Raw genomic sequence first — 25,862 nt, 5'->3', positions numbered from 1 at the left:
AGGTTGTCCAGGGAGTTGAGAATCTAAGAAGTTACAAGGAAGTTAGTTTACCTTTGAGTTAGGTCATAAGTCCCCTCTGTGATTGCTGTACATGAATACATAGCTCTTTGTAATATTTTTTGGAAATCTGAGATGATCAAGATACCAATGTCCTGCCGGATTAAGAGTATTGTAGAGCTGAACTTTGAGTTACTGTGCAATTTTTTTTTTCATGCTGTCATTTGTAATATGTTTTGTGAGAATCCTTGGGATTAAAGTTTTGGTTGCAAAAGAAAAGAAGAAAAGAAAAGAATCCGCCTGCCAGTGCAGGGGACACAGGTTCAAGCCCTGGTCCGGGAAGATCCCAGGTGCCGCAGATCAACTAAGCCCGTGGGCCACAACTACTGAGCCTGCGCTCTAGATCCTGGGAGCCAGAACTACTGAGCCCCCATGCACAACTACAGAAGCCCGCACGCAACGAAGACCCAACGCAGCAAAAAAAAAAAAAAAAAAAAAAAAAGACGCTACTGGCCAGGTGATCAAGGGTAAAATCATTTGTCATAAGTCCCGTTGATGGTGTGTATCCTTGATGTGACCTGAGGAGAATGGCATTTTTATCTCTGTCTGGATCTTCCGCCCCAAACCCCATAACTCCAGACCAACCATAAGAAAACATCAGAAAACAAACAGACAAACAAATTGAGGGACAAAATACCTGACCAGTCCTCCTCAAAACTTTCAAGGTATCAAAACCCAGGGACATCTGAGAAATGTCACAGCCCAGAGGAGACTGGGACAGAAAAAGGATGTTAGGGGAAAACTAGGGAAATGCTAATGAACTGTGGACTTTAGTTAATAACAATGTATCCATCTTGGTTCCTTAGTTGGATAAACATGTCATACTAACGTACTAACGTGTTGGAGATAGGGTTACTGGGTCAGGGTCCACGGCACTCTACACTCTGTACAGATCTTTGCCACTTTTTTGTAACTCTAAGCTATTCTAAAATTAAGCGAGTACTGAACAGAGATAAGAATGTTATTTCCCTGATTTGAACATGCCTGAGTTTCTTTTCATGGTCACATTTTTGCTATCTGGATGTGTCTTGGAATCAGTAGCAAAGGAGAGTTGCCAGCCCCTGGAAAGATGTGGGTGGTTTGCAGGTGGCTTGCTCTGGAGCTGAAGACCACGGTGGGAAGTCTGCAGCCTCGGGCTGCACTTAGAACCATGGGAGGGGATGGGCCAGCTCAGTTAGGGATGGAACCTATAAGTAAAACTTTTTTCTTTTCCATTATGGCTTATCACAGGATGTTGAATATAGTTCCCTGTGCTAGACAGTAGGATGTTGTAGTTTATCCATCCTATATTTAATAGTTTGCATCTGCTAACCCCAAACTCCCAATCCAACCCTCCCTCACTCTTTCTCCCCCTTGGCAACCACAAGTCTGTTCTCTATGTCTGTGAGTCTGTTTTTGTTTCGTAGACGAGTTCATTTGTGTCGTATTTTAGATTTCACATATAAGTGAGATCATATGATATGTGTCTTTCTCTTCTGACTTACTTCACTTAGTATGGTAATCTCTAGGTCCATCCACATTGCTGCAAATAGCATTATTTCATTCTTTTTATGGCTGGATAATATCCCATTGTATATATGTACCACATCTTCTTTATCCATTCATCCATCAGTGGACATTTAGGTAGCTTCCATGTCTTGGCTATTGTAAATAGTGCTGCAATGAACATTGGGGTGCATGTATCTTGTCTTTCTTTTTTTTTTCTTTCTTCCTTTCTTCCTCCCTTTCTTTCCTCCTTTCTTTCTTTCTTCCTTTCTTCCTTTATTTCTTTCTTCCTTTCTTTCTTCCTTGCTTCCTTCCCTTCTTTCTTTCTTTCTCTCTCTCCCTCTCTCTCTTTCTTTCTTTTTCTTTCTTTCTTTCTTTTTTTTTTTTGTCACACAGCATGTGAGATCTTAGTTCCCTGACCAGAGATGGAACCCATGCCCCCCGCACTGGAAGCACGGAGTCTTAACCACTGGAGCACCAAGGAGATCCCAGGGGTGTGTGTATAGTTTTGAATTAGAGTTTTCTCCAGATCTATGCCCAGGAGTGGAATTGCGGGACCCTATGGCAGCTGTATCTGTTGCTGCACGTCTCACATCAACCACCTGCACTCCAATCCTTGCTCTCAACGTCATCTTTGGGGAACCCAACCTGCGACAGGGACCTTGACAAGAAGAAATGGCTCAGGGAAAAGCTACCTGCACAGGGAGGAGATAGAGGCCATCGCCCCTGGGGTGCGGCGCGGAGAGTGGGCACAGAGATTTGTCATTTCACCCCCGATGCTCATCTCAGCCCTCCTGGCTGCCCCACTCTAGGTCACCTCGGGATACAGAGGTGACCCGGTTAGAGTCCCTGCCTGTGCAGGAATCTGGGGGCACCAGCGGGTCTGAATAATATTAGTGCAGGGTCTCCCCTGCGGCACTGGGGTTATTCGGGGCGGGTCATCCTCTGCTGAGGGCCCCTCCTGGGCACTGTGTGGGGTTTAGCAGCAGCCCTGGCCACACCCCTTTGATTCCAGGGGCCCCTCCCCCCCAGTTGTGACAACCACAGATTTTCCCCACACATCACGGAAGAACTGGGTGAGGCGGGGGCAGGATGGCCCTGGGCGAGGACAGCTGTGTTGAAGCAACCAGCCTGGCCCAGGGCAAGGTCTGCCCCAATCCCGTCAGCGCCTGCATTTAGACCTGCCCCTTTCCTCTCCCACCTCCTCTGCCCTGCAGTGGTCTCCGAGACATCATCGCCATGTGATAAATCACACCTTCTCAGTCGACTGTTTGCTGCCCTCGCTAGAACGTGAGCTCTTTGAGGACAGGGATGCTGTTATGTCCCCAGCACCTAGAAGAGTGTCTGCTGTGTAGTAGATGCTTCATAAATACTTGCTGAATAAAGGAGTTGAATAAAGGGATGAGTGGATGGATGAATGAAGGTTACAATGGAAGGAGGGGGGAGATTCCCTTTCTGGCTCTCGGGGGTTGGGAGATCAAGTGAAAGATCCGTCCTAAATAGGCTGATCAGCCTTCTGGGGTTCCCCGGGACTGAGGGTTTCCCCAGAGTTCCAGCGCTCAAACCTGAGCGGTCCTGGGCAAACTGGGGGCGGGTGTTGGTCACCCTATCTAAACACAGTAACAATTCCAGCTGCAATAGCAATGGCCAATGACCTCTATGGTCTTATTGACCATGCACAGTTCTTTACCTGGCAGGGAAGGGTGGGCCGGGATGGGAATTCTGGTGATCCAGGGCGGGTGAGGGCACACCCCGGGCTTGTGTAGGGGAGTCCAGGAAGGTTCTGGAGGAAGTGACAGTGACACAGGGGGGAGGGAGGAGTCTAAGGAAGAACATCCCACATGACAACGTGTGCCAAAGGCCCTGGGCCCAAGGTCACACCTGACCAGGGCTTGCCTTTTTTTTTTTTTCTAATTTACTTTTTCCCACATGGATATGCAATTGTCCTAATGCCATTTATTGAAAACTCCTTAATTTCCCCACTTTCTGTCATATCAAGTTCTCATAGATCTGTTTCTGGACCTTTATTCTATACCATAGAGCTATACGTCCCATCCTTGCACGACTAGGGCTGTTTCATCACTATAACTTTATTTTTTATTCATTTATTTTTCTTGGCCATGCCGTGCGGCATGTGGGATCTTATTTCCCTGACCAGGGATCGAACCCGCGCCCCCTGCCAGTGGAAGCTCGGAGTCTTAATCACTGGACCTCCAGGGAAGTCCCCAGGGTTTGCTTTGACATCCATCGAATGGTGGCAGGTGGGCACGGGGAGCAGCTGTCTGTGAGCCATCCTGTGTAGAAATGCAGGCTGGAGGGGAGGACAGATGGAGCGGGAGGGGAAGAAGCGGAGGAGGGAGGGAGGGCGGGCGAGAGACAGACAGAGCATGAAAGCTGAAAAGAGCTCCTAGTGCCGGGAGCCTTGGAGCCAGAGCCTGGGAGCCAGGGTGACTGGCTCTCCTCCCTGGTGTGTGTGTGTGTGTTGCGGGGGGTGGCTCTGGGCTTCTCAGGCTGGGAATGGGGTGCACAGAGCAGGGACGGAGCAGGGACCCTTCTCTCTGGGACCTCGTGGGCCATCCTCAGCTCACAAAGCTGAGCCACTCCTGGCCCTACGAGTGGGGGGGCTTATCCTCCCTGTCCCCTGGATCACACCCCCTCACACACAACTTCCCCGTGTGTGTTCCCAGCAACCAAGAGAATCTGTTTTTAAAAGATTTGGGGGAGGGGGGTAAACATACAAACAAGAGCAGAATGGATACTTTTACAGAATGTGAATGGCTCTGTGTAAGCCCACCCCCAGGGTAACCACAGTCCTGACCTCTAACACCCTTGACGAGTCAGCCTTGGTCTGGGCTTGCGGACCCACGGAAGCTTCCTCATCCCCTCCTTCAGATCCCGTCTCTCCCTTGGCGTCTTTGTGAGAAGCACCCGGGGAAGTGGGACTGCTAGGCTGTACTGCTGCTAGAACTCCACCTGGGCTCCACCAGGCTCCAGCCCCCCACCCTGTGCACCTCTCTGACCCTGAGGCACCTCAACTGGTAGCAGCCGCATCACCTTCCCTCCTGGGTCTTGTGACACTTAAGGGAGACACCGCAAGGACAAGCCTTTGGCTCCCTGGCTGGCAAAGAGCAGGTGCTCAATTGTCATAAGTGTCCGTATCAGTGAGGGTTCTCCAGACAAACAGAATCCATAGGGTGTGTGTGTGTATATACACACACACGTACATATGTACACGCGTACAAAAATATACAGCAGTGTATCTATGCAGTATGCATACACACATATACACATATAGTATATACAATACACACCTACCTGTATACACACATATAAAAGGCATAGTTTGTATATCTACAGTATGTATACACACATATGCACATAACATATACAATACCCACATACATAGACACTATACATACACACATATAAAATGCATCGTTTGTATGTATACAGTATGCACACATACGTATAACGTATGCAATATACACACCTAGGTACATATATGTCATACATATAGACACATACAAAGATATTTAGGTGTGTATATAGACAGTATACATACATACACATATAATACATGCAATACGTACACGTACATACATATAGACACACATATACACCTACATATAAAAGCATATAGCATAAAAATATATATGTACTGTATATATAAATTCATCGTATGTACACGTACATATATCATATATATCAGATATATACATATATACAATGTATACACACACATACACACCTATATGTAAATATGCGCATGTACATACACATATAAATACATACGCAAGTGTGTATATAACAGTATATACATATATACATGTAACACCTAGAAACATATACACATACAGGTATACAACATATATACACACCTATATATAAATACACACTGTATACATACATACAGTGTACATAAACTGTATATCTACACACACCCATATATCAATATATGGGTGTGTGTATATACACAGCATGTTCACATTTATAAAATGTATACTATATATATGCACATACATACATGTATACAATATATACACACAAATATATAGGCTTGTATGTATACTGTATATAGTACTTACACATATACTACAAACGCACGCACATATAAACATATGTGTATACATATATATAATATGTATGCACACATATACAAATTAATAGGCTTGTATATATTCAGTATTTTTACATATATAGTTTTGTTTTAAGGAGTTGACTCATGTGACCGTGAGGCAGGCAAGTCAGGGCAGGACTCTGGGCTGGAGACACAGGGAAGAGCTGATGTCCCAAGGCCATTGGAGGAACAGTTCCCTCTTTCTTCGGAACCTCATTTTTCTCTCCAGTCCTTCAGCTGATGGACGAGGCCCACCCACGCCACGGCATTGACAATCTCCTTTACCCAAAGTGGACCAATTTCAGTGTTCATCTCTTCTGAAAAATACCTTCCTGGCCACATCTGGAATAATGTTTGTGGTTGCCGGGGCCCCACGCAGTGCGCACATGAGATTAACCATCCCCGTGGCGATGATGACACTTTATTTTCTCCCTTGACCATTGTCACTACTATTCCAATTAAAATGGCAGCGCCATGAGGGCAGGGCATTTCCTTTTTTGCCAGTACTGAGCGTCCAGGGTCTGGTGCCTAGCATAGGCTAAATACAGGGCATTTTTGTGAACAGAAGCCGGGATTCCGGCTGTCATATTTAATGAGGAATTATAGTCTTATTATTGGGTAGGGGTGTGTGTGTGTGTGTGTGTGTGTGTGTGTGTGTGTGTGTGTGTGTGTGTCACGGTACGTCAAGGGCGGGAGTCGAACCCGCCACCCCAAGCCCCGAGGGGGTCTCCCCGGGTCCCGACTTCGGGCCGGTGCGGGTGGCCGGGGGCAGCCGAAGACGTGCGTGCGTGCGTGCGTGCGTGCGTGCGTAGGTGGAGCGGGCGAGTCCACGGGGTGGGCGGCGCGCGCGCGCCGCGAGTGAGTGGTTCAGCCCGGCCCCGGCTCATTGTGCTCGCCTCACGCCGGCCCGAGTTGGCGGCAGCGCTGGAGGTCCCGGGCCTGTGACCACAAAGAGGGAGCCGGGGGCCAGACGGGAGCGCGGCGGCGGCGGCGGCGGCGGCGGCGGTGGCTGAGGTCCAGGCCAGGCCCCCTCCCCTCAGCCTCCCGCCCGCCCGCCCCCGCCTGCCCCGCCCCCGCCGGCGGGCGTCCCGCCCCTCCCCCCAACCGCCAGACTAGCCTGGTGCGGGGGCCGCGCGCGAAGACATGGGGGAGAAGTTGGAGCCCAGGCTGGAGTCGTCCGTGGGGGCCGAGCCCGCCGTCTACCCGTGGCCGCTGCCGGTCTACGTGAGTGCCACCCGTCCCCTCTTCCCGGACCCCCGCCCCTCTTCCCCCACGGCGCGCGCTGAGCCCACCGAGAAACGGAGCGACTCGAGTCGCCAGACCCTCTTTGGAGCCCCCCTTCCCGCCCCGCCGTGGTTCTCCGCGGCCGTGTCCAGCCCCCGCGCGCAGGGTGGGCAGAGGGGAGCCGGGGCCGGCCGGGGGCGCAGACTCGGCCGCGGGGACCCCGCGCTTCCGAGGGGCGCCCGAGGCGGGCTGCCGTTGGCTCTGTAGGGCTGGGGACCCCGGTCCCCCCGGGCCTGGACTGCCGGCGGGCTTGCCCTTCCGTACTTCATGATCTGACATGTAGGGTTTCTTTTTCCTGGTAGTTTATTCTTAGCGCTGTCAACGTGCTTAGCTTTTTTATTTTTGAGGACACCCTTTCCTTCCTCTCTCCAGTTTTTTGTGTTTTTGTTTTGTGGTGTTTTAGTTAGGCATTTTGTCCCTCTGATCTTGAGTGGGTGGGCTGGCTGGACCCTTGGAGAGGAGGCGTTGTCTCCCCTAATTTGAGTGGGTGGGCTGGCAGGGCCCTTGGAACGGAGGCATTGTGTCCTGTAATTTTAGTGGGTGGGCTGGCTGGACCCTTGGAGAGGAGGCATCCTGTCCCCTGATCTTGAGTGGCCTTTGGCAAATGACACGCCGAACGGAAATTTACACAGGCGTCCGGTGATTCCAGAAATGCAGGGTGTCCGGGCAGGTGGGCGCCTTGCCTCTCGTCCCCCGTGGCGGCGTGGTGCGCGTGTTGTTGTCTCAGGGTTTACGCTTGGGCCCTGCAGCCCACCTTCGGGAGGGAAAGCGCAGCGGGCGCCTTGGGCCGGCGCCTTTGGGGCGCCCTTTCGTGCGCTCGGCTTGCGGGGGACCGGCCTGCAGGGGAGCCGGCGGGGAAGCCCGCGCGACCCGCCGCCCCTCGCGCGGGCTCCGTGTGTCTCAGTTTGTGGAAACTGTGTCGCGGCCGGGTGCGGGTCGGGACGCTGGGACCGCCTGGGAGCCGTTGTTGACTCCGGTCCCCGGTTCTCCGCAGTTCTCCGAGGTCGGAGGGTTTCCAGCCCGCCACTGCGCGCTGGCGCCTTCTATTTTTTGCTCTTCCTGTGGCCAGAGGCGCGGCTGAGTTGTGCACCCATCCCTCACTCTCCGTGTCCCTCTTCCTTTATTGTCTGGTTACTCGCTGGTTACTTTCCTCCCTCCCATTTTATCATTATCTGTGAGTTTTATTAACATGACGTTTACTCCCTCTTTTAAATTAATAATGAAGGAAACTGTGAAATGGTACTTTTATCTTTAATGGCTGATGCTGTAAAAGTGACAATTGCAATGCAAGCATCTTTCCCTCACTTGACTCCTGTCATGCATCTCAGTAGTGTCTCTGTGACAGGACTTGAAATGATAGCACCCACATCTCTTGCAGCTCATTCACACTGAAGGGATATAATCCTCGGTTTGCTATCACAGCCACTTGCCCAGCTCAGACTGTGATGTCACAAACCAAAGATGATTCTCCCTCAGCAGGAAGAAGCCGGAGAGATGAATCTCCCCCATGATGGACCATCAGCCTTATTCAAATTTGGTCACTTCATGAAGAAAAATTAACCATAATAAAGATCAAAGATACCGGCTAGTTGAAATACCCTGTTGAATTAAGCTTGAAAAACTTTTCCATGATACTGGAATGAAGGAAGTTCTTTCAAAATTCTAAGGAAAAATTTGAGAGTTATAATAATGCAGATATCAGTAAATATTTATGGAATTAAAAATATTATGTAGTGCTGGTCCCTTTAAATGTTAACACTTAAAAATAACTTATAGGTATGTTTCTTATTTTCTATGCAAAATTATGTGGCTTGCTATTTCAGACAAAGATGACGTATCAATCTGAAAAGAGTCGGCAAAGACACAAAATGGATGTACTTTCTCTTGACCTATACACCTACTTTTATGTTCTCATGGTTTAAATAAAAAGTACAGCTTTTGGGTTATTTAAGAAGAGCAGAAGCTAAAAATACAGTACTAAATATCATTGCAAGGATTTGGTAGCCAAAACATTTGCTCCATTTCTAGGAAAGAATCCATTAAGACAAAATTATATTACTTTTATAATATAATACTTTTTATATCATGTGCGCTTGAAAAACATTCTAAGTTACAGAAACAATTAGACAGTCATTGAGTACTCCCCAAGATGTTCAAAATCTCTTTAGTTGTTAAATCTATCAACACACAACACAAAAACTCTCATAAATAAACCACATCTTCAGGTATCCAACCAAATCTTCTAGCATAAAATTCCTTATCCGTTTGTACCCATGAGATGCTAAAGTTGAAGCAGTTTTCAACTTGAATCATTGATAAATGATGTGTTAAAAATTAGCTAATGTTTTTATTCTTTACTTTTTCACTTAAAATGAAGAAGAAACTGTAGATTGGGCTAATTTGGAATAAATTGCTATAGAGTTGTTTTTGGAAAGCTGTTATTTAAATCTCAATAATCATTATTCAGAATGGGTTATTATAGAGGAATAGCTTGATTTAGATAGGAAAGAGAAATGAAGGTTCACTGGGACTGATGCTAACCAGGGCTAAAGGGGAGGTGGGTTTGCTCATCCATTGTCTTTAGAAGATAAATCATAGAAGCAACGTCCCTAACCTGGTGGGACCTGGGTCTCTTTGTACATTACAATGAGTAAATAAAATCCAGAAGACTTGAGGAATGTCATTTTATACCCCCTTCAGTTCTATCTATTGGAAGCAAATTGTTTGAGTATAATATTGTTAATCTCTTCTTTTTGCCTAAGTTAAACAATTCTTTGAGTTGAAATAGTTTTGTAACTTAAAAAATATATGCCTATTTTCAAAGCATGTCAGGTTACAAAATATAATGAGGAAAAAGATGAATTCTTAAGGGTTCAGGTCCATGTCAGTACAGTTAAAAAATACTTTTAGTGAGGGCTGGTGTACAAAGTATTTTGAAATTTTTAAATAAACATTTTTCTCTGCAACAAATTGCTACACTACAGTATTACTGCTTGTATTTGAATTGCTGCTTTCCTTTACTGGAAAATGACGGGTGAATTTCTGTAATGAATTCCGACTTATGACATTTAAGGTTATTTATAGACTGTCTTGAAGAGAGTGATGGGATCATGTAATTTACTCTATTAATTAAAAGTTGAAAGAAGGAAAGAATTCAGTGAAATGGAAGAATTTCAAATTTGACTTATCAGGCAAGTACTGAATAATTACTTTAGATAGATTTCCCTATATTATCGGAAGATAATCTCCTATATCATCTCTTACCACCATCAGAAAACCACCCCCCAAAAGGGGGACCTCATTCATATTGAAAATAACTTCTTAACGTGCAGGCATTACAGTAGGGCATTCTAGACACTGGGGGAGGGAAAAACCATTGTATTTTTTTCTAACATTCATGTTCAACTTATTTCCAAAGTTCTTTAAAGTGTGGCATTCTTACAGGTGGACAATGTTGCTGAACAAGCGTTTGTTTCTTCCCTTTTCTTCCCCCAGGCTCAAAGATTTGGAAAGAGATAGTTAACAGAAAAGGTAAGGTAATCTCCACCTTAACAAAATATATGATCAAATGTGACCATTTGACAGATACTATGTAGTTCATAAAAACAAAATTAAGTGGAATTGGCTCTCTTTTCCCTAAAGTTGAGGATGACGTGGATGTTTCTGTCTAATGTGCTGTACTAATAGGCTATTATGGGTTAGCTTTTGGTAACTCATCGAGTTTCCCAGTCTGGGTTCCGTACCATCAAGTCTGGATTATAACTTGTCCTGGTCACACTGTTTTTCCAAATCAGTTTTGTTCTAGTACTCTATTATGTGTCTGTTTCACCTCTAATCTTTCCATTTGTCACCACTCTGGAGATGGTGTGTGATATGATCTTAACGGAAACATCAGGAACATGTCTTGTGAATATTTAGTTTTCTTTTTGGCCGACTCAGCATTGCCTGCCATTCAGTCATTGTTATGTGACCAGGCAGTGTAACTATTTGTGTATTAGTCCATTGGTTCCTACCTTGGGAATGTGGAGACTTGTAAACCTCTGTCCTTCCCTTAGGAATGCATGAAGGAGAAACGGAATCTCTTGCGTGAATTTCTGCAGACAGAAATAAAGAATCAGTTGTGTGACTTGAAAACCAAACTACATAGAGAAGAATTATCAGAGGTAAGTCGTCAGCATCCCGGCGGCTAGAAAACGTTTCCTCCCATGTAACTTGTCTGTGACCAGGGAGGCAGAATAATCCCACCTCTCCCTGTTCCCTGATAGTTATGAAGGAAGCGCCTGTGTTTCCTTATTCTCTCATGGCCCCTTGTTTACAGTCACTGCTACTTAAATGATCCTTTCCTGCTGTAGGAGGGCTACCTGGCTCAAGGCAGATCCCTTTTAAATAAAGATTTGTCCTTGGAGAACAGAGCTCATGCTTTCAGTTGGGAAGTGAACGGCTGTCTAGAAAACGGGAGCCAGACAAGTGGTGAGGAGCGCAGAGTGGAAATAGCAGAGAAAAACAAGTCCCCCAAACCTGTTTCCAAACTTTGCATGCCCAGGAGAAGCAAGTCCGATGGAGAAACAAACTGTAAGAGCGCTTGACTCGTTTGACCTCGTTGGAATCTGGTACCACCTAAGGGGAGGACAGACTTGGCGCCATAGGGTCTGTCTGTTCCCCCCCCACACAACCCCTCCACCGGCAGTACTTGTTTTTTGTGTATCCTTTTTTTTGGTGGGGGGATGGCTGTGTTGCTCGGCTTGTACCATCTTAGTTCTCCAACCAGGGATCGAACCCCGGCCCTTGGCAGTGAGAGTGCCGAGTCTTAACCACTGGACCGCCGTGGAATTCCCTCTTGTGTATACGTCTAACTAGCTTAGATATATACTTTAAATTTTTGTCTTCAACCAAGTTATAGAGCATTAGATCCCCAAATGCGGTTGAATTTATGAGGTATAAGATAACAGGAGCTGCTGATATCTATGACTTGTAAGTTACATGCCTGTTTAAGCTAAACATTTATTCTTAGACTCCTTCCCCACTTGTAGTCAGAGTAACTCTTCTGGAATTTTTAAAAAAAGAGCATGGGACTTGAGCTCAGGTCAGGTGCTTGGCCACTTCATCTTTTGACGAAATAAACGGAGGCTCTGTTTCCTTGTGCGTCTCAGGGTTGGGCCCCTCATACAAGAGCTTGTGTTGAAATGGCCCAGCAGACTGGCAGGTGCTAATTTGATGAGTTTATCAAGATGGTGGTTGCTGAGAATAAGAAGAGAAGGTTACTTAATCCTCAGAACCTGGTCTCTGCACCAGCTTGGTAATGCTGAAGAACTGTACCTTGGCTGTGAACTCTTTATTCATAGTGGCTTTTTTGTTTCTTTTTCTTTAAGCAGCTGAAGTCTCATCTAGCCCCAGGATTAGAAGGCAAACTGCCAGGCAGACCACCATCACATCTCATTTCACAAGGAGGTCAGTATATAATGAATGGACAGCCCCCATTTTAGGGGCCAACGGTTTTTGGTAAAACACATATAAATTAGTAGGATGTAACTTAGTAATTCTGACTTCCACATTGCTTCGGTTTTCCTTTTGATATTCTGTTATTAGACATTCGTGAACAGCATTTCTGAAGATCTCATCCATTTTTACTCTTCACATAGGCAACTTCAAATGTACATGCACAGAATTACCAAGGATAGTAAAATGAACCCCTGTGTACCTATCACCCAGTGTCAACAGTTAACATCTCCTGGCTGTTGTTTCATCTATACCCCCACATGCTCCAAGTGAAAATTGTTCCAAATGGATTACAGCTCCATACCCACCCATCTCTTCCCAGTTGGATTACTTTGAAACAAATCGGACATGTCATCTTATCCACACATACTGTATTTCTAGATGACAAGGTCTCTTTCTCTGACAAGTTTTTTATTCATATTTTGCCATAATTGCTAACATCTAGCAAACAGTCTTTTGAAGAAGACAAAACAGGCCTTATAAAGTGTAACAGTTCCTTACTAACAAATATATAGCAGTGTTCATTCTTCCCCTTGTGTAACAGAGTTTGGTTGATTTGCTCCTTAAGCCTTTCGAGTGATAGATTCCTTATCTTCTTGCCATTGATTTAAAGAAAATAGGTCTTTTTTTCTAATAGCTTCTAGGTCTGGCTGACTGCATCGTTTTGGTGGTTAATGTGTTCCCTTGCCTCCAGTTTTCTGTAAACTGGTAGTTAGGTCTAGAGTCTTGATCAGATTCCAGCTTTATTTTGTGAGACTTCATTGACAGCATGGGGCTGTCCATCAGAGGCATGTAATGTCTCTTCGGTGATTGTAGCAGCCATTGATCAAAGTCTAGATCCATTATTTCTTAAGGTTTGCAAAATGGTGGTATTCTAAACCTGTCATCCAAAGAAACATTAAGCTCGAAGCTTCTTTTAATGTCCTGGCAAAAAGGGCTTCTCAGAGGGAAGAGGGGACCATGCCCTGAATCTTTCCAAAGAGAGGGTACTCTTGGTAGGGAGGAATATGAGTTGTTTCGTGCCCACTGGAGGTCTAGGGTCTGGTGAGCTAACAGTTGGCTTTACTGTGTGTGTGTGTGTGACAGGCCTGCCAAACGGAAACCTGAGGAAGACCCTGAAAAAGCAAAATCGGATGATTCTGTCGATGAAGAAGAAAAAGACCAGGTAGGGCTCGCATTTAAGTTTCTTAACTCTGCCTTTTTTTGGTACACTTGCTGGTAATTGTGAATTTATACTTGGTCTGTCTATGGACCGTAAGTGACTGAGAGGGTGTTAGAACACACCCCTGGACCCAGGGCAGTACGAAGTGTATTATGGTTAGCCCCGAGGACTCAGCAGGCCCGTAACTTTGGTCTGTTCTCTCCTGTCTACCTTCCTACGTCTCCAGCTGTCAAGATTTGACAGTCGAACCAGCAGATGTGATGTGTTCAAAGCATTTGCTTCTGATGTCAGATAAGCTCCTTTCCCACATCGAATTTCTCTATAAAAGCAGAATTGTCGTGTTATTATGTGTATTGTAACAATGCTGCTTAGACTTTTTAGGTTAGAAAACTGGTGGCTTGCCAGAGACCTCCAATATAGAAAATGTCAGTCTCCAGCACTGTCTCATGTGACTTGAGGGGCAAACCTAGGTACTACCAGATGGTCACACGCTCTCTATTTCATTCCTGCCACAGGATTAGCTGTGTAAGTCGGGAAGTCTGTAGGTTTACAGGTGGGTAGTAAATGCCCTGTTACCTGCTAAAGATGAGTATCCGTGGTTTGCTCTAAGGCAGGGTTTCTCAACCAAGGCATTGACTTTTGGGGCCAGATAAACCTTTGCTGTGGTGTGTGAGTCCTGTGCATCGTAGAGTGTTTAGCAAGGTCCCGACCTCTTACTCACTAGGTGCCCGTAACATTCCCTCTCTCTCCTCCCAGTCGTGACAGCGAAAATCACCTTCAGACTTCCCCAGATGTCCCCTGGGGGGCACAGTTGCACTCAGTGAGAAGCAGTGGACTCAAGGCTACCAATATCTTTGAGGTAGACTTGACGTCCTGTTGTGAAAGACATACTCATTCTCCTGTTTTTATTTTGGAAATTAGATGCCACTGTTCATGATCGTTATTCAGATGTCTGTCATTAAGCTTCGTCAGACTACCCACTCACAGGTGGGACACTGAGACAGAGGGAAACAGCTTGTCCAAGTCACATGGCCACATCCCTTGCCTCCTAAGAAAACGTGTCACAAGTGAAAGCAAGCTGGCTCTTGTAATATTGACAAGTCTTTTTCTTTAAACAAATGTGCCAGTTTTAGAGTTGTTCTTTGCCCTCTAACCTTTTGGAGGGCTTACATAGCCTTCAAGCTTCTAAAGAAACGAACTGGGGCACTCTTTCCCAAGCAGGAAGCAGTTTCACTGGCAGTGTGTGAGAGGCCTTGGGGACTTGGAGGATGAACACTTGTCGAAACGGGGTGTATCCCGATATGCTAGAGTAAGGCTCGGTGCACCACACCGGTGTTATCAGGTGGTGTTGGTCAAATAAGTAGTACTACAGAGAGAATCTTACTTTAGTCAATTTCAAGTTTTTGAGATCTCACTATGTTTTTTAAAACAGGTGTTAAATACATGCATTTGGTAAAACAGTACAAAAGGCTGTTTGGTACATAGCAGCCAAAGAAAAACAATGTGGCTATTCCGTGCTGAGCTATGCTGTGAGCATTATCAAGTAAATACTGGATTCTGAGGCCTTTGTTCAGGAACAAAAAAGAATATAAAATATCTCATTACCACAACTAAGGAGCTGGCCTGTGGCAACTAAGACCCGGCACAATTAACTAACTAACTGACTATTTCTTTCTTTTTTTTTTTTTTCTTTATGACAAAAGACTTAAAAATGACCACAGTTAAAGATTTGATGAAAGTTCATAATAATGCAGTTGACAAGAAAATTAGTTATTTCTGAGATATACATTTTAAAGTAATAACTAGGATTATTACATATAACATTATACCAGAACATATAAGATTTTTAGCAATTTCATGTAATGTCTGAAACATTTCTATTAACATATTTCCATACATATTTCCATACACATACAAATATAAGATTTTTAGAAATTTCATGTAATGTCTGAAACATTTATATTAACATATTTCCATACAAATAACCCAATGAAAGTTTAGTATTAGTTGTTTTGTTTGTTTGTTTATACTGCAGGTTCTTATTAGGCATCAATTTTATACACATCAGTGTATACATGTCAATCCCAATCGCCCAATTCAGCACACCACCATCCCCACCCCACCGCAGTTTTCCCCCCTTGGTGTCCATATGTCCATTCTCTACATCTGTGTCTCAACTTCTGCCCTGCAAACTGGCTCATCTGTACCATTTTTCTAGGTTCCACATACATGCATTAATATACGATATTTGTTTTTCTCTTTCTGACTTACTTCACTCTGTATGACAGTCTCTAGATCCATCCACGTCTCAACAAATGACTCAATTTCGTTCCTTTTTATGGCTGAGTAATATTCCATTGTATATATGTACCACAACTTCTTTATCCATTCGTCTGTCGATGGGCATTTAGGTTGCTTCCATGACCTGGCTATTGTAAATAGTGCTGCAATGAACATTCGGGTGCATGTGTCTTTTTGAATTACGGTTTTCTCTGGGTATATGCCCAGTAGTGGGATTGCTGGGTCATATGGTAATTCTATTTTTAGTTTTTTAAGGAACCTCCATATTGTTCTCCATAGTAGCTGTATCAATTTACATTCCCACCAACAGTGCAAGAGGGTTCCCTTTTCTCCACACCCTCTCCAGCATTTGTTGTTTGTAGATTTTCTGATGATGCCCATTCTAACAGGAGTGAGGTGATACCTCCTTGTAGTTTTGATTTGCATTTCTCTAATAATTAGTGATGTTGAGCATCTTTTCATGTGCTTCGTGGCCGTCTGTATGTCTTCTTTGGAGAAATGTCTGGTTAGGTCTTCTGCCCATTTTTGGATTGGGGTGTTTGTTTCTTTAATATTGAGCTGAATGAGCTGTTTATATATTTTGGAGATTAATCCTTTGTCCGTTGATTCATTTGCAAATATTTTCTCCCATTCTGAGGGTTGTCTTTTCGTCTTGTTTATGGTTTCCTTTGCTGTGCAAAAGCTTTGCAGTTTCGTTAGGTCCCACTTGTTTATTTTTGTTTTTATTTCCATTACTCTAGGAGGTGGATCAAAAAAGGTCTTGCTGTGATTTATGTCAGAGAGTGTTCTTCCTATGTTTTCCTCTAAGAGTTTTATAGTGTCCACTCTTATATTTAGGTCTCTAATCCATTTTGAGTTTATTTTTGTGTATGGTGTTAGGGAGTATTCTAATTTCATTCTTTTACATGTAGCTGTCCAGTTTTCCCAGCACCACTTATTGAAGAGACTGTCTTTTCTCCATTGTATATCTTCGCCTCCTTTGTCGTAGATTAGTTGACCATAGGTGCGTGGGTTAATCTCTGGGCTTTCTATCTTGTTCCATTGATCTATGTTTCTGTTTTTGTGCCAGTACCATATTGTCTTGATTACTGTAGCTTTGTAGTATAGTCTGAAGTCAGGGAGTCTGATTCCTCCAGCTCCATGTTTTTCCCTCAAGACTGCTTTGGCTATTCGGGGTCTTTTGTGTCTCCATACAAATTTTAAGAGGATTTGTTCTAGCTCCGTAAACAATGCCATTGGTAATTTGATGGGGATTGCATTGAATCTGTAGATTGCTTTGGGTAGTATACTCATTTTCACAATGTTGATTCTTCCAATCCAAGAACATGGTATATCTCTCCATCTGTTGGTATCATCTTTAATTTCTTTCATCAGTGTCTTATAGTTTTCTGCATACAGGTCTTTTGTCTCCCTAGGTCGGTTTATTCCTAGGTATTTTATTCTTTTTGTTGCAATGGTAAATGGGAGTGTTTCCTTAATTTCTCTTTCAGATTTTTCATCATTAGTGTATAGGAATGCAAGAGATTTCTGTGCATTAATTTTGTATCCTGCAACTTTACCATATTCATTGATTAGCTCTAGCAGTTTTCTGGTGGCAGCTTTAGGATTCTCTATGTATAGTATCATGTCATCCGCAACCAGTGACAGTTTTACTTCTTCTTTTCCAATTTGTAGTCCTTTTATTTCTTTTTCTTCTCTGATTGCCGTGGCTAGGACTTCCAGAACTATGTTGAATAATAGTGGTGAGAGTGGACATCCTTGTCTCGTTCCTGATCTTAGAGGAAATGCTTTCAGTTTTTCACCATTGAGAATGATGTTTGCTGTGGGTTTGTCATATATGGCCTTTATTATGTTGAGGTAGGTTCCCTCTATGCCCACTTTCTGGAGAGTTTTTATCAGAAATGGGTGTTGAATTTTGTCAAAAGCTTTTTCTGCATCTATTGAGATGATCATATGGTTTTTATTCTTCAATTTGGTAATATGGTGTATCACATTGATTGATTTGCGTATGTTGAAGAATCCTTGCATCCCTGGGATAAATCCCACTTGATCGTGGTGTATGATCCTTTTAATGTGTGGTTGGATTCTGTTTGCTAGTATTTTGTTGAGGATTTTTGCATCTATATTCATCAGTGATATTGGTCTGTAATTTTCTTTTTTTGTAGTGTCTTTGTCTGGTTTTGGTATCAGGGTGATGGTGGCCTCACAGAATGAGTTTGGGAGTGTTCCTTCCTCTGCAATTTTTTGGAAGAGTTTGAGAAGGATGGGTGTTAGCTCTTCTCTAAATGTTTGATAGAATTCACCTGTGAAGCCATCTGGTCCTGGACTTTTGTTTGTTGGAAGATTTTTAATCACAGTTTCCATTTCATGACTTGTGATTGGTCTGTTCATATTTTCTGTTTCTTCCTGGTTCAGTCTTGGAAGGTTATACCTTTCTAAGAATTTGTCGATTTCTTCCAGGTTGTCCATTTTATTGGCATAAAGTTGCTTGTAGTAGTCTCTTAGGATGCTTTGTATTTCTGCGGTGTCTGTTGTAACTTCTCCTTTTTCATTTCTGATTTTATTGATTTGAGTCCTCTCCCTCTTTTTCTTGATGAGTCTGGCTAATGGCTTATCCATTTTGTTTATCTTCTCAAAGAACCAACTTTTAGTTTTATTGATCTTTGCTATTGTTGTCTTTGTTTCTATTTCGTTTATTTCTGCTCTGATCTTTAAGATTTCTTTCCTTCTGCTAACTTTGGGTTTTGTTTGTTCTTCTTTCTCTAGTTTCTTTAGGTGTAAGGTTAGATTGTTTACTTGAGATTTTTCTTGTTTCTTTAGGTAGGCTTGCATAGCTATAAACTTCCCTCTTAGAACTGCTTTTGCTGCATCCCATAGGTTTTGGGTCGTCGTGTTTTCATTGTCATTTGTCTCTAGGTATTTTTTTGTTTCCTCTTTGATTTCTTCAGTGATCTCTTGGTTATTTAGTAACGTATTGTTTAGCCTCCATGTGTTTGTCTTTTTTACGTTTTTTTCCCTGTAATTCATTTCTAATCTCATAGCGTTGTGGTCAGAAAAGATGCTTGATATGATTTCAATTTTCTTAAATTTACTGAGGCTTGATTTGTGACCCAAGATGTGATCTATCCTGGAGAACGTTCCATGCGCACTTGAGAAGAACGTGTAATCTGCTGTTTTTGGGTGGAATGTCCTATATATATCAATTAAATCTATCTGGTCTATTGTGTCATTTAAAGCTTCTGTTTCCTTATTTATTTTCATTTTGGATGATCTGTCCATTGGTGTAAGTGAGGTGTTAAAGTCCCCCACTATTACTGTGTTACTGTCGATTTCCTCTTTTATAGCTGTTAGCAGTTGCCTTATGTATTGAGGTGCTCCTATGTTGGGTGCATATATATTTATAATTGTTATATCTTCTTCTTGGATTGATCCCTGGATCATTATGTAGTGTCCTTCCTTGTCTCTTGTAACATTCTTTATTTTAAAGTCTATTTTATCTGATACGAGTATAGCTACTCCAGCTTTCTTTTGATTTCCATTTGCATGGAATATCTTTTTCCATCCCCTTACTTTCAGTCTGTATGTGTCCCTAGGTCTAAAGTGGGTCTCTTGTAGACAGCATATATATGGGTCTTGTTTTTGTATCCATTCAGCCAGTCTATGTCTTTTGGTTGGGGCATTTAATCCATTCACGTTTAAGGTAATTATCGATATGTATGTTCCTATGACCATTTTCTTAATTGTTTTGGGTTTGTTTTTGTAGGTCCTTTTCTTCTCTTGTGTTTCCCACTTAGAGAAGTTCCTTTAGCATTTGTTGTAGAGCTGGTTTGGTGGTGCTGAATTCTCTTAGCTTTTGCTTGTCTGTAAAGCTTTTGATTTCTCCATCAAAGCTAAATGAGATCCTTGCTGGGTAGAGTAATCTTGGTGGTAGGTTCTTCCCTTTCATCACTTTAAGTATGTCATGCCACTCCCTTCTGGCTTGCAGAGTTTCTGCTGAGAAATCAGCTGTTAACCTTATGGGAGTTCCCTTGTATGTTATTTGTCGTTTTTCCCTTGCTGCTTTCAATAATTTTTCTTGGTCTTTAATTTTTGCCACTTTGATTACTATGTGTCTCGGCGTGTTTCTCCTTGGGTTTATTCTGTATGGGACTCTCTGCGCTTCCTGGACTTGGGTGGCTATTTCCTTTCCCATGTTAGGGAAGTTTTCGACTATAATCTCTTCAAATATTTTCTCTGGTCCTTTCTCTCTCTCTTCTCCTTCTGGGACCCCTATAATGCGAATGTTGTTGCGTTTAATGTTGTCCCAGAGGTCTCTTAGGCTGTCTTCATTTCGTTTCATTCTTTTTTCTTTAGTCTGTTCCGCAGCAGTGAATTCCACCATTCTGTCTTCCAGGTCACTTATCCGTTCTTCTGCCTCAGTTATTCTGCTATTGATTCCTTCTAGTGTAGTTTTCATTTCGGTTATTGTATTGGTCATCTCTGTTTGTTTGTTCTTTAATTCTTCTAGGTCTTTGTTAACCATTTCTTGCATCTTCTCAATCTTTGCCTCCATTCTTATTCCGAGGTCCTGGATCGTCTTCACTATCATTATTCTGAATTCTTTTTCTGGAAGGTTGCCTATCTCCACTTCATTTAGTTGTTTTTCTGGGGTTTTTTCTTGTTCCTTCATCTGGTACATGGCCCTCTGCCTTTTCATCTTCTCTATCTTTCTGTCACTGTGGTTTTTGGTCCACAGGCTGCAGGATTGTAGTTTCTCTTGCTTCTGCTGTCTGCCCTCTGGTGGTTGAGGCTATCTAAGAGGCTTGATGGGAGGCTCTGGTCCTGACTATTTCTTAAAATCTCATTGATAGGTATTTAATATGATTTTTAAAAATTTATTTATTTATTAAATTTATTTATTTTTGGCTGCGTTGGGTCTTCCTTGCTGCGTGTGTGCTTTCTCCAGTTGCGGTGAGCGGGGGCTACTCTTCGTTGCGGTGCGTGGGCTTCTCATTGCGGTGGCTTCTCTTGTTGCGGAGCACGGGCTCTAGGCGCGCGGGCTTCAGTAGTTGGGGCACGAGGACTCAGTAGTTGTGGCTTTTGGGCTCTAGAGCGCAGGCTCAGTAGTTGTGGCGCACGGGCTTCATTGCTCCGCGGCGTGTGGGAACTTCCCGGACCAGGGCTTGAACCCTTGTCCCCTGCATTGGCAGGCGGATTCTTAACCACTGCGCCAGCAGGGAAGCCCAGGCTCCAGCGTTTTTAAAAATGTGTTCCTTCCACCTTCGTGGAGCCGGCGTAGGGGATGGGGAGGAGTGAGAACCCGATTGGCAGGGGTCCGGTCGCAACCCCGGAAGGGGACGGGGGACGATCTAAGAGGTGGCACCGGGCCACAGTCGACCCCCAGTGACAGCTAACAGCTGCAGTGCTGCCCCTTCCTGCCCCAGGACCTGAGCTCAGGTCCCGGGGCGGCTGGAGAAACGCACTGTTTTTTGGTGAGGTGCTCTTACTTACTGTGTGGAGCTGCTCCGGCTGCCCCGGCGACCACACCCCTGCAGGGCCCTGTGCCCGTCCTCCCTGCCCCCTGCCCAGGGCTCGGAGAACAGCAGTCTCTGTGGGGCAACCCGCTTCCAAGCCCTTCAGTGACCACGGAGGACTGGGAACGGGCTGGGCTACCGGGGAGCCTGGGCATCCAACACCTGAGCTCAGCCCTGGGGGCTCACGTGAGGGCAGGGGCTGGGGGTTGCGGGCGGTGAGCGGAGGGGCCTCCAGCCGGCATCAGCCTGGGCCCTGGACCCGGGGAAAGGCCTCACCCTCTCAGTCCTGACCTGCCGCTCAGGAACCCTGTGGCCCACCAGCCCGAGGCTTGTGTCGCCCGCCATGGACTGCCCGGCACACGGCTGGGGTGCCAACGCCACACCTGGATTTTGCACGGGGACCACCTGGGGGCTCGGTGCACAGGAAGACGAGCAGCCCCCAGGCCCCGACACGCCCCTTCCATATCCATCGAGAGGTGCCTGATGGAAGGCCGGCTGTGCTCCTTTTCAAGCCCCAGGGAATTCACACGAACAGCCCTCCCGGCCACGGGGTGCCTGCCCACCGGCTCTGGGCCTGCGACCAGCCCAGAACACAGAAGGCACCGAAGTGGGTGCAGGGAGCTGAGCCGGGGCTGCAGAAGGGCAGACACCACAGCCTGGTCCACAACCGACTGCCCTAGGGCGGGTGAGAACGGGCGGGCAGGCTGAGGGGAGGACAGAGCGTGGCACCGCCTGCCCGCCTGGGCCACGGGGAGAAGGTCGGGGCGCCGCCCGCGCGCTCGCTCCGCTGCCTGGCGTCCTTTGTGGGGGCGAAGGGCCGGAGGCAGGGCTCCCGAGGAGCTCAAAGGCCCGGGAAGGACACACGGGACGGTCCAGAGCCACCCTACCGCTCCAGTGGTGCAGCACCCTCTCTGAATTCCTACTGCCACCAAAACACATCCCTAAGGCCTTTGGGAAGAATCGCTAGGACCCAGGAAGGCAGCCCCCTGCTGTGGTCCAGACTTCAGCAGCTGCCGATGATCAGAGGGAGCCAGCCGGCCGGCCTTGAGCAGGAGGACAGGACACGGGGACAGGGACAGCCACAGCCGGGCTTCCCACAGCTGTGCCCACCGCCAGAACCAGCTCCAGCCAATCACAGCCCCCGAGATGCCAAACAGTGACGGGCGAGAGGCTGGCAGGAAACTGACACCCCCTCACTGGAGAGCCTGCCCGGCCGGGGTGCGGGGCACCATCCCCGTCTGAACTCACCCCACAGCTCAGCCATCTCCCAGTGACCCAGACGCGTCACCACGGCCCCAGGGCTGATCCCCGACCAAGGTCAGAACTCCCCCCAGTGTGACGGCCCCCATGCCACTCCTGTGGTGGAAGGGACGGCAGGCAGAGACCAGGAGTAGAGTCTTTTTATTAACGGCTGCGTTTTCAAAGAACCGTTTTGTTACCAGGAAAGCTCCCCAGGAAGGGATTGCATTAGTGCAACAAGGGGGAGCCTTGATGCCAGGCTCTCCAGACACTTCCAGGTGGAGACTTTTGGCCTAGGCCGGCCGCCGGGGACTCAGGGGCTGGGAGGACACGCGGCCCCTCCCCCGCCCCGACGGGGCGCTAAGGCACCCGGCCCGCCTGGGTGGGCAAAACCCCGTGCCTTCAGCAGGCCGGCGGCTTGCAGCCCTCAACCTGCAGCCCTTTGCTCAGGAGGAAGGCGTCCTGCGTGGGGTCACAACCCAGGAAGAGCTTCACCATGCCCTTGGCATCCTCGGAGCCCCCTGGCCTCAGAATGCAGCTTCTGTAGTCCATGGCAACCTGACGAGAGGGGGTGGGGCTGCAGGAGGGTGGAGCACCCCCTTCACTGAGGGTGTGGGTGTGGCCACCTCTGCTGTGACTCAAGAAAGGGCAGGGGAGCAGGGGGTCCAGGGCAGGGCCCTCAGAGCCTGGCAGGCCCAGGCGGGCGGCACAGGCATCTAGGCCCAGGCCAAGGACCTCCGTGTTGGTCTGCATGGCAGGCTGGCCTCTCACCTTGCCACTCAGGACGCCCTCCCGCTTGAAACGTGTGTGGAACGTGTCCGCGGAGTACACCTCGCTGCACAGGTAGCCATAGGACTGGGCGTCGTAGCTTCCTGCCAGGCGGCCGAAGGTCGCAAGCAGGTGGGTCCCTGGGACACACGCGGAGAAGCTCCTGCCCGGCCCCCTGGCCGCTCCGTGCCCCTTCCCCAGAGAGGGGGCCTCAAAGCAGCCCTGTCTGAGTCCCCTGCCACTAGAGGGAGTATTGGCCCAACACTTCTAGAAAACGGGGACCTTGCGGGCAACTCAGTGGAGGGACACAAATAAATTTTTGCCGACTTTCTGCTGAAGCTCACGAGGGTTCACCCCGAAGCCTCTTACAAGGTCAGCTGCCCGAGGCTCCGAGGGATGAGTCAGGGCTCACCTTCCAGCACGGGGAGAGCGCGGGTTCAAGCGCTCACGAGGGAGTGAACTGCGTCTCCGCACCGACACGCACGGGCAAACCTCGTCGACGCGTTCCGTCCGGGGTATGAAGCCCTCTCCTGCCTCTTCCAGGCTCTCCAGAAAGCACGTGCAGATACGCCCACCCCACCCTCGGACTCCGCGGGCCACAGCTGGAGGGACCAGCCCAGGAACCGAGGCAGGAAGAGGCCAGAGGTCAGCGGGCCTCGGCCAGAGCCCGTCAGTCGGTCCCCCTTCACACACCACCAGAGGATCCTCTTGACCTGGGCAGTAGCCGCCAAGCGACCGCTAAGGTGGGCCCGGCGTGCACTTGGCTACCTGGCGTGGCTGGGACCCCGAGGACCTCCTGGCAGAGGCGGGCATTCTCCTGGGCCGGGTCCGCGGGCGTCTGCGTGTGCAGGGCCTTGTCCACCTTGGCCAGGACGATCTGGCGCAGGTTGAAGAGGCCTGGAGGGCGGGAGGAAGGAGACGGGGGGCTGGCACTGTGTGCAGGCCGCGCTTTCCAGCCGGGCGGTCCGGGAGCCCCTTTCCTTTCCCTCGGCCCGACCGCACCGGGGTTGGCCAGCCGGGACTTGATGAGTTGGCCAGCAGCTCCGGGGGACGGCGCTGCCCGTGCCCCACCGAGACTGGCAGCAACGCCAGGGCTTCACAAGGCGCGGCGCTCCCGGCCCCAGAGCCTTCCCTCTGGTTCTCATCACCGGCTGTCGCCAGAGTCGCAGGTAACGTGCCTTTCTTGTCGTTTGTCTTTTTTCCGGCCCTCAGCCACGCAAAGGTGTGAAGCCCTGACACTCGCTGCCACGTGGATGCACCCTGAGAACACGATGCTCAGCGAGACAAGTCAGATACAGAAGGGCACACAGGGTGTGACCCCACTGAGGGGAAACTTCCAGAACAGGTAGATCCACAGAGTCAGAGTGGGTTCGTGGTTGTTAGGGGCAGGGGGCGGGGAGGGAATGATAACTAAGGGCGTGACGGACATTTTTGGGGTGAGGGAAATGTTCCAAAACAGGGCAGTAGTGACGGCTGCACAGCTCAGTAAAGTGTCCCCACGCGCTCCGGTGCAGCCTGTGAGAGCATCGCTCTCAGGACGAAGGGCTGACCGCAGGAAGACTGAAGGAGCACTGGGTCCTGGGCCCAGACGCTCAGCTGGGGACACCCCCGCCCCCCCGGTGGGGAAGTCCCTGGGACTTGCTGAGCCTCCACCGAGACTGGCAGCAGCCCCAGGGCCTCACAGGGCACGGCGCTCCCGGCCCCAGAGCCTACCCTCTGGTTCTCATCACCGCCTGTCACCAGACTTGCATGCAACGTTCCTTTCTTTTCTTTTGTCTTTTTAAAGGCAACTCTTGAATACACGTATTTAACATGCAGGGAACCAGTCCTGACTCCTTGATCTGCGGCTTCCAGGCTCCAGAGTCTCGAGGACATCCACTTCCATTTTTTTACACGCCCTGTGCGTGGGGTTTGATGATGGAAACTGACACCGAGGGCGTCACCACGTGCGGGGTGACATCAGCGGAAGAATCCCGTGGCGAGGGCCTGCCTGAGAACCACGGGAGAGCCCGGGCCCTCCCCGCCCCCTGCCTGCAGCCCCGCGCCCGCACCCACCTGGGAGCGGAGCTGGTGCATCGCTTGCCAGAACTCATGGAAGTAGGTCTCCAGCTCATCATGCTGCAACAGGGAGGGCGGGTTGGGCGTAGACTTGGTGAAGTTGGCCACCATGGCCGCGATGGCAATCTGGCGCCTCCCATCCTGCTGCAGGCAGCCCGGCTGCAGGCCAAAGCAGGCCATGTGCCCAGACTTCCCTTCCCTGGGGAGGGACGCGGGTGAGGCCCCGCTTCCACAGAGGAGCCCTGGCCCACGGCCGACAGGTTCCCCCACGCATGCACCGAGGGTAGAGGTCCAGGTAGAACTTGCCGATGGATGACCTTGTCCGCGGCCGCGTCCCGGACCGTGTAGAGCCTCACATCTCCGTGACACACGTTGGCACCCT

The sequence above is a fragment of the Eschrichtius robustus genome, chromosome 1 (assembly GCF_028021215.1).
Source record: "Eschrichtius robustus isolate mEscRob2 chromosome 1, mEscRob2.pri, whole genome shotgun sequence".
Taxonomy (NCBI): Eukaryota; Metazoa; Chordata; class Mammalia; order Artiodactyla; family Eschrichtiidae; genus Eschrichtius; species Eschrichtius robustus.
Note: the sequence above shows the minus strand (reverse complement) of the source record.